The sequence below is a fragment of the Pezoporus wallicus genome, unplaced genomic scaffold (genome assembly GCF_028554395.1).
Source record: "Pezoporus wallicus isolate ANWC-B61680 ecotype Strahan unplaced genomic scaffold, APGP_CSIRO_Pwel_v1 contig_13156, whole genome shotgun sequence".
NCBI classification, from domain to species: Eukaryota; Metazoa; Chordata; class Aves; order Psittaciformes; family Psittacidae; genus Pezoporus; species Pezoporus wallicus.
The window spans coordinates 1-7,328 of NW_026641655.1; the positions used below are offsets into that span (position 1 = coordinate 1).

The following is a 7,328-nucleotide window of genomic DNA, read 5'->3' on the forward strand; positions in this document are numbered from 1 at the left end:
GGTCCCTGAGCTCTGTTTTTGGGGTCCCTGAGCTCTGTTTTGGGGTCCCTGAGCTCTGTTTTTGGGGTCCCTGAGCTCTGTTTTTGGGGTCCCTGAGCTCTGTTTTTGGGGTCCCTGAGCTCTGTTTTGGGGTCCCTGAGCTCTGTTTTGGGGTCCCTGAGCTCTGTTTTTGGGGTCCCTGAGCTCTGTTTTTGGGGTCCCCTCCCCTGTTTTGGGGTCCCTGAGCTCTGTTTTTGGGGTCCCTGAGCTCTGTTTTGGGGTCCCTGAGCTCTGTTTTTGGGGTCCCTGAGCTCTGTTTTTGGGGTCCCTGAGCTCTGTTTCGGGGTCCCTGAGCTCTGTTTTTGGGGTCCCTGAGCTCTGTTTTGGGGTCCCTGAGCTCTGTGTTTGGGGTCCCTGAGCTCTGTTTTTTTGAGGTTTTGGGGTCCCTGTCCCTGAGCTCTGTTTTTGGGCTCTGTTTTGGGGTCCCTGAGCTCTGTTTTTGGGGTCCCTGAGCTCTGTTTTTGGGGTCCCTGAGCTCTGTTTTTGGGGTCCATGAGCTCTGTTTTTGGGGTCTCTGAGCTCTGTTTTTGGGGTCTCTGAGCTCTGTTTTGGGGTCCCTGAGCTCTGTTTTTTTCTGTTTTTGGGGTCCCTGAGCTCTGTTTTTGGGGTCCCTGAGCTCTGTTTTTGGGGTCCCCTCCCCTGTTTTGGGGTCCCTGAGCTCGGTTTTTGGGGTCCCTGAGCTCTGTTTTTGGGGTCCCTGAGCTCTGTTTTGGGGTCCCTGAGCTGTTTTTGGGGTCTGTTTTTGGGGTCCCTGAGCTCTGTTTTTGGGGTCACTGAGTCCCTGAGCTGTTTTTGGGGTCCCTGAGCTCTGTTTTCGGGGTCCCTGAGCTCTGTTTTCGGGGTCCCTGAGCTCTGTTTTCGGGGTCCCTGAGCTCTGTTTTTGGGGTCCCTGAGCTCTGTTTTTGGGGTCCCTGAGCTCTGTTTTGGGGTCCCTGAGCTCTGTTTTTGGGGTCCCTGAGCTCTGTTTTTGGGGTCCCCTCCCCAGTTTTGGGGTCCCTGAGCTCTGTTTTGGGGTCCCTGAGCTCTGTTTTTGGGGTCCCTGAGCTCTGTTTTTGGGGTCCCTGAGCTCTGTTTTTGGGGTCCCTGAGCTCTGTTTTTGGGGTCCCTGAGCTCTGTTTTTGGGGTCCCTGAGCTCTGTTTTGGGGTCCCTGAGCTCTGTTTTTGAGGTCCCTGAGCTCTGTTTTTGGGGTCTCTGTTTTTGGGGTCCCTGAGCTCTGTTTTTGGGGTCCCTGAGCTCTGTTTTTGGGGTCTCTGTTTTGGGGTCCTGAGCTCTGTTTTGGGGTCCCTGAGCTCTGTTTTTGGGGTCCTCTGAGCCCTGTTTTCGGGGTCCCCTGAGCTCTGTTTTGGGGTCCCTGAGCTCTGTTTTTGGGGTCCCTGAGCTCTGTTTTTGGGGTCTCTGAGCTCTGTTTTTGGGGTCCCTGAGCTCTGTTTTTGGGGTCCCTGAGCTCTGTTTTTGGGGTCCCCTCCCCTGTTTTGGGGTCCCTGAGCTCTGTTTTTGGGGTCCCTGAGCTCTGTTTTTGGGGTCCCTGAGCTCTGTTTTCGGGGTCCCTGAGCTCTGTTTTTGGGGTCTGGTTTTGGGGTCCCTGAGCTCTGTTTTGGGGTCCCTGTTTCGGAGCTCTGTTTTTCCCTGAGCTCTGTTTTTGGGGTCCCTGAGCTCTGTTTTTGGGGTCCCTGAGCTCTGTTTTTGGGGTCCCTGAGCTCTGTTTTGGGGTCCCTGAGCTCTGTTTTTGGGGTCCCTGAGCTCTGTTTTTGGGGTCCCTGAGCTCTGTTTTGGGGTCCCTGAGCTCTGTTTTTGGGGTCCCTGAGCTCTGTTTTTGAGGTCCCTGAGCTCTGTTTTTGGGGTCCCTGAGCTCTGTTTTTGAGGTCCCTGAGCTCTGTTTCGGGGTCCCTGAGCTCTGTTTTTGGGGTCCCTGAGCTCTGTTTTTGGGGTCCCTGAGCTCTGTTTTTGGGGTCCCTGAGCTCTGTTTTTGGGGCTCTGTTTTGGGGTCCCTGAGCTCTGTTTTTGGGGTCTGAGCTCTGTTTTGGGGTCCCTGAGCTCTGTTTTTGGGGTCCCTGAGCTCTGTTTTGGGGCTCTGTTTTGGGGTCCCTGAGCTCTGTTTTGGGGTCCCTGAGCTCTGTTGTTGGGGGCTCTGAGGTCTGTTTTTGGGGTCTCTGAGCTCTGTTTTTGGGGTCTCTGAGCTCTGTTTTTGGGGTCCCTGAGCTCTGTTTTGGGGTCCCTGAGCTCTGTTTTTGGGGTCCCTGAGCTCTGTTTTTGGGGTCCCTGAGCTCTGTTTTTGAGGTCTCTGAGCTCTGTTTTTGGGGTCCCTGAGCTCTGTTTTTGGGGTCCCTGAGCTCTGTTTTCGAGGTCCCTGAGCTCTGTTTTTGGGGTCCCTGAGCTCTGTTTTTGGGGTCCCTGAGCTCTGTTTTTGGGGTCCCCTCCCCTGTTTTGGGGTCTCTGAGCTCTGTTTTTGAGGTCCCTGAGCTCTGTTTTTGAGGTCCCTGAGCTCTGTTTTCGGGGTCCCTGAGCTCTGTTTTGGGGTCTCTGAGCTCTGTTTTTGGGGTCCCTGAGCTCTGTTTTTGGGGTCCCCTCCCCTGTTTTGGGGTCTCTGAGCTCTGTTTTTGAGGTCCCTGAGCTCTGTTTTTGGGGTCCCTGAGCTCTGTTTTTGAGGTCCCTGAGCTCTGTTTTTGGGGTCTCTGAGCTCTGTTTTTGGGGTCCCTGAGCTCTGTTTTTGGGGTCTCTGAGCTCTGTTTTTGGGGTCCCTGAGCTCTGTTTTTGGGGTCCCTGAGCTCTGTTTTTGGGGTCTCTGAGCTCTGTTTTTGGGGTCCCTGAGCTCTGTTTTCGGGGTCCCTGAGCTCTGTTTTGGGGTCCCTGAGCTCTGTTTTTGGGGTCTCTGAGCTCTGTTTTTGGGGTCCCTGAGCTCTGTTTTGGGGTCCCTGAGCTCTGTTTTTGGGGTCCCTGAGCTCTGTTTTCGGGGTCCCCTCCCCTGTTTCGGGGTCCCCTCCCCTCCTCCGCAGGTGGGGACGCTGCGGTTCTGCGGCACCACGGCCTTCGCCAGCGGGCAGTGGGCAGGGGTGGAGCTGGACGAGCCCGAGGGCAAGAACGACGGGAGCGTGGGGGGGGTCCGGTACTTCATCTGCCCCCCAAAGCAGGGTACGGGGCACGGGGGGGGAGCGGGGCTCTGTGGGGCTCAGTGGGGTGGGGGCAGTGGGGCGCACTGGGCACGAGTAGCGCGGCGGGGGGGGGAGTGGGGCTCAGTGGGGCACTGGGGGGTGGGGGGAGTGGGGCTCAGTGGGGCTCAGTGGGGAGGAGTAGGGAGGAGTGGGGGGGAGTGGGGCTCAGTGGGGCACTGGGGGGTGGGGGGAGTGGGGCTCAGTGGGGCTCAGTGGGGAGGAGTGGGGGGGAGTGGGGCTCAGTGGGGCTCAGTGGGGAGGAGTAGGGAGGAGTGGGGGGGAGTGGGGCTCAGTGGGGCACTGGGGGGTGGGGGGAGTGGGGCTCAGTGGGGCAGATTAGGGAGGAGTGGGTGGGGCAGTGGGGCTCAGTGGGGAGGAGTGGGGGGGGGCAGTGGGGCTCAGTGGGGTGGGGTGGGGGGAGAGGGGCAGAGTGGGGTGGAACGGGGTGGAGGAGCAGGAGGAGTGGGGCTCAGTGGGGAGGAGTGGGGCAGACTGGACCATACTGACCTGGACTGGGACATACTGGGGTATAGTGACCTGGACTGGTCTGTACTGGTCCGTGCTGCTCCATACTGGTCCCTACTGGTCCCTACTGCTCCATACTGGTCCCTACTGCTCCATACTGGTCCCTACTGGTCCCTACTGCTCCATACTGGTCCCTACTGGTCCATACTGGTCCCTACTGGTCCATACTGGTCCCTACTGGTCCCTACTGCTCCATACTGGTCCCTACTGGTCCCTACTGCTCCCTACTGCTCCCTACTGGTCCCTACTGGTCCCTACTGGTCCATACTGGTCCATACTGGTCCCTACTGGTCCATACTGGTCCCTACTGGTCCCTACTGGTCCCTACTGGTCCCTACTGCTCCATACTGGTCCCTACTGGTCCCTACTGGTCCATACTGGTCCATACTGGTCCCTACTGGTCCCTACTGGTCCATACTGGTCCCTACTGGTCCCTACTGCTCCATACTGGTCCCTACTGGTCCATACTGGTCCCTACTGGTCCCTACTGGTCCATACTGGTCCCTACTGCTCCATACTGGTCCCTACTGGTCCCTACTGGTCCCTACTGCTCCATACTGGTCCCTACTGGTCCATACTGGTCCATACTGGTCCCTACTGGTCCATACTGGTCTGTACTGGTCCCTACTGGTCCATACTGGTCCCTACTGCTCCATACTGGTCCCTACTGGTCCATACTGGTCCCTACTGGTCCATACTGGTCCATACTGGTCCCTACTGGTCCCTACTGGTCCATACTGGTCCCTACTGGTCCATACTGGTCCCTACTGGTCCCTACTGCTCCATACTGGTCCCTACTGGTCCCTACTGGTCCATACTGGTCCATACTGGTCCCTACTGGTCCATACTGGTCCCTACTGGTCCATACTGGTCCCTACTGCTCCATACTGGTCCCTACTGGTCCATACTGGTCCATACTGGTCCATACTGGTCCCTACTGCTCCATACTGGTCCCTACTGGTCCCTACTGGTCCATACTGGTCCATACTGGTCCCTACTGGTCCCTACTGCTCCATACTGGTCCCTACTGGTCCATACTGGTCCATACTGGTCCCTACTGGTCCATACTGGTCCATACTGGTCTGTACTGGTCCCTACTGGTCCATACTGGTCTGTACTGGTCCCTACTGGTCCCTACTGGTCCATACTGGTCCCTACTGGTCCCTACTGGTCCATACTGGTCCCTACTGCTCCATACTGGTCCCTACTGGTCCCTACTGGTCCCTACTGGTCCATACTGGTCCCTACTGGTCCCTACTGCTCCCTACTGGTCCATACTGGTCCATACTGGTCCATACTGGTCCCTACTGGTCCCTACTGCTCCATACTGGTCCCTACTGGTCCATACTGGTCCATACTGGTCCCTACTGGTCCCTACTGGTCCGTACTGGTCTGTACTGGTCCCTACTGGTCCATACTGGTCCATACTGGTCCCTACTGGTCCCTACTGGTCCATACTGGTCCCTACTGGTCCCTACTGCTCCATACTGGTCCCTACTGGTCCATACTGGTCCATACTGGTCCCTACTGGTCCCTACTGGTCCCTACTGGTCCATACTGGTCTGTACTGGTCCCTACTGGTCCCTACTGGTCCATACTGGTCCCTACTGGTCCATACTGGTCTGTACTGGTCCCTACTGGTCCATACTGGTCTGTACTGGTCCCTACTGGTCCCTACTGGTCCCTACTGGTCCCTACTGGTCCATACTGGTCCGTACTGGTCCATACTGCTCCATACTGGTCCCTACTGGTCCATACTGGTCTGTACTGGTCCCTACTGCTCCATACTGGTCCATACTGGTCCCTACTGGTCCCTACTGGTCCATACTGGTCCCTACTGGTCCCTACTGCTCCATACTGGTCCCTACTGGTCCCTACTGGTCCCTACTGGTCCCTACTGGTCCCTACTGGTCCCTACTGCTCCATACTGGTCCCTACTGGTCCCTACTGGTCCCTACTGGTCCCTACTGGTCCCTACTGGTCCCTACTGGTCCATACTGGTCTGTACTGGTCCATACTGGTCCCTGTTGCTCTCCCGCAGGCATCTTCGCCTCTGTCTCCAAGATCTCCAAGGCTGAGGAGCCCCCCCCGGCGCCGTCCCCCCCCCGCAGCCCCCCAGAAGCCCCGGCCCGAGGCTCCCACAAGGCCCGCAAGGACAAGAGAGGTGCCACAGACCCACATAGACCCACATAGACCCACATAGCGCCCCATAGACACACATAGACCACATAGACACACATAGACCCACATAGCGCCCCATAGACCCACATAGCGCCCCATAGCGCCCCATAGACACACATAGACCACATAGCGCCCCATAGACACACATAGACCACATAGCGCCCCATAGACACACATAGACCACATAGACACACATAGACCCACATAGCGCCCCATAGACCCACATAGCGCCCCATAGCGCCCCATAGACCCACATAGCGCCCCATAGACCCACATAGACCCACATAGCGCCCCATAGACACACATAGACCCACATAGCGCCCCATAGCGCCCCATAGACCCACATAGCGCCCCATAGACCCACATAGCGCCCCATAGCGCCCCATAGACCCACATAGCGCCCCATAGCACCCCATAGCCCCATATAGACCCACATAGCCCCACATAGTGCCCCATAGACCCACATAGCCCCACATAGACCCACATAGACCCACATAGCGCCCCATAGACCCACATAGACCCACATAGACACACATAGCGCCCCATAGCCCCACATAGCCCCACATAGCGCCCCATAGCGCCCCATAGACCCACATAGACCCACATAGCGCCCCATAGCGCCCCATAGACCCACATAGACCACATAGACCCACATAGCGCCCCATAGCGCCCCATAGACCCACATAGCGCCCCGTAGCCCCACATAGCCCCACATAGACCCCCATAGCAGATGGGGTGTGTCCTGCTATGGCTCCACCCCTTTTTTTGGGGGGGTCGGGGCGGGGTCAAAAACGGGGGCGTGGACTTAATGAACGAGCAAGGCTGTGATTGGGTGGGTTGCATCAAGGAGGCGTGGTCTGAGAGGGCCGATGGGCGTGGTCAGGTGGGGGGGCGCGGCTATAGGGCAGGGTTGTGATTGGCCACGCAGGCAGCGAGGGGCGGGGTCAGAGGCGGGGAGCGTGGCTCTGATTGGGCCGGGGGGAGGAGGAGGAGGGGGCGGGGCTATGCACTGACCACGCCCCCTCTCCCCACAGCCCCCCGGAAAAGGGGCGGGGCCTGGCTGGACCGCGAGGGCCGGCGCGTGGCCCCCGGGGACGCGGTGCTGGTGGCCGGGCAGCGCCAGGGCCGGGCCCGCTTCTATGGGCGCACGGACTTCGCCCCCGGTGAGCACCCCCCTTGGGACCCCCCCTTTGGGACCCCCCCTTGGGACCCCCTTTGGGACCCCCCTTGGGACCCCCTTTTGGGACCCCCCCTTGGGACCCCCCTTTGGGACCCCCCCTTGGGACCCCCCATTGGGAGCTACCCCTTGGGACCCCCCTTGGGACCCCCCACTAGGGACCCCCCCTTGGGACCCCCCCTTAGGACCCCCCTTGGGACCCCCCTTTGGGACCCCCCCATTGGGACCCCCCCATTGGGACCTCCCATTGGGACCC

The 7,328-nt window shown here is 58.8% G+C and overlaps 1 long non-coding RNA gene across 1 annotated transcript; it reads left to right on the forward strand.

The window, feature by feature from the left end:
- The first annotated feature begins 3,033 nt into the window (after window positions 1-3,033).
- LOC130607585 (uncharacterized) lies at window positions 3,034-7,059 on the forward strand. The gene is made up of 3 exons (XR_008974285.1): window positions 3,034-3,169; window positions 5,756-5,878; window positions 6,930-7,059. It is a non-coding gene; the product is annotated as an uncharacterized LOC130607585 (long non-coding RNA).
- Window positions 7,060-7,328: the final 269 nt, after the last annotated feature.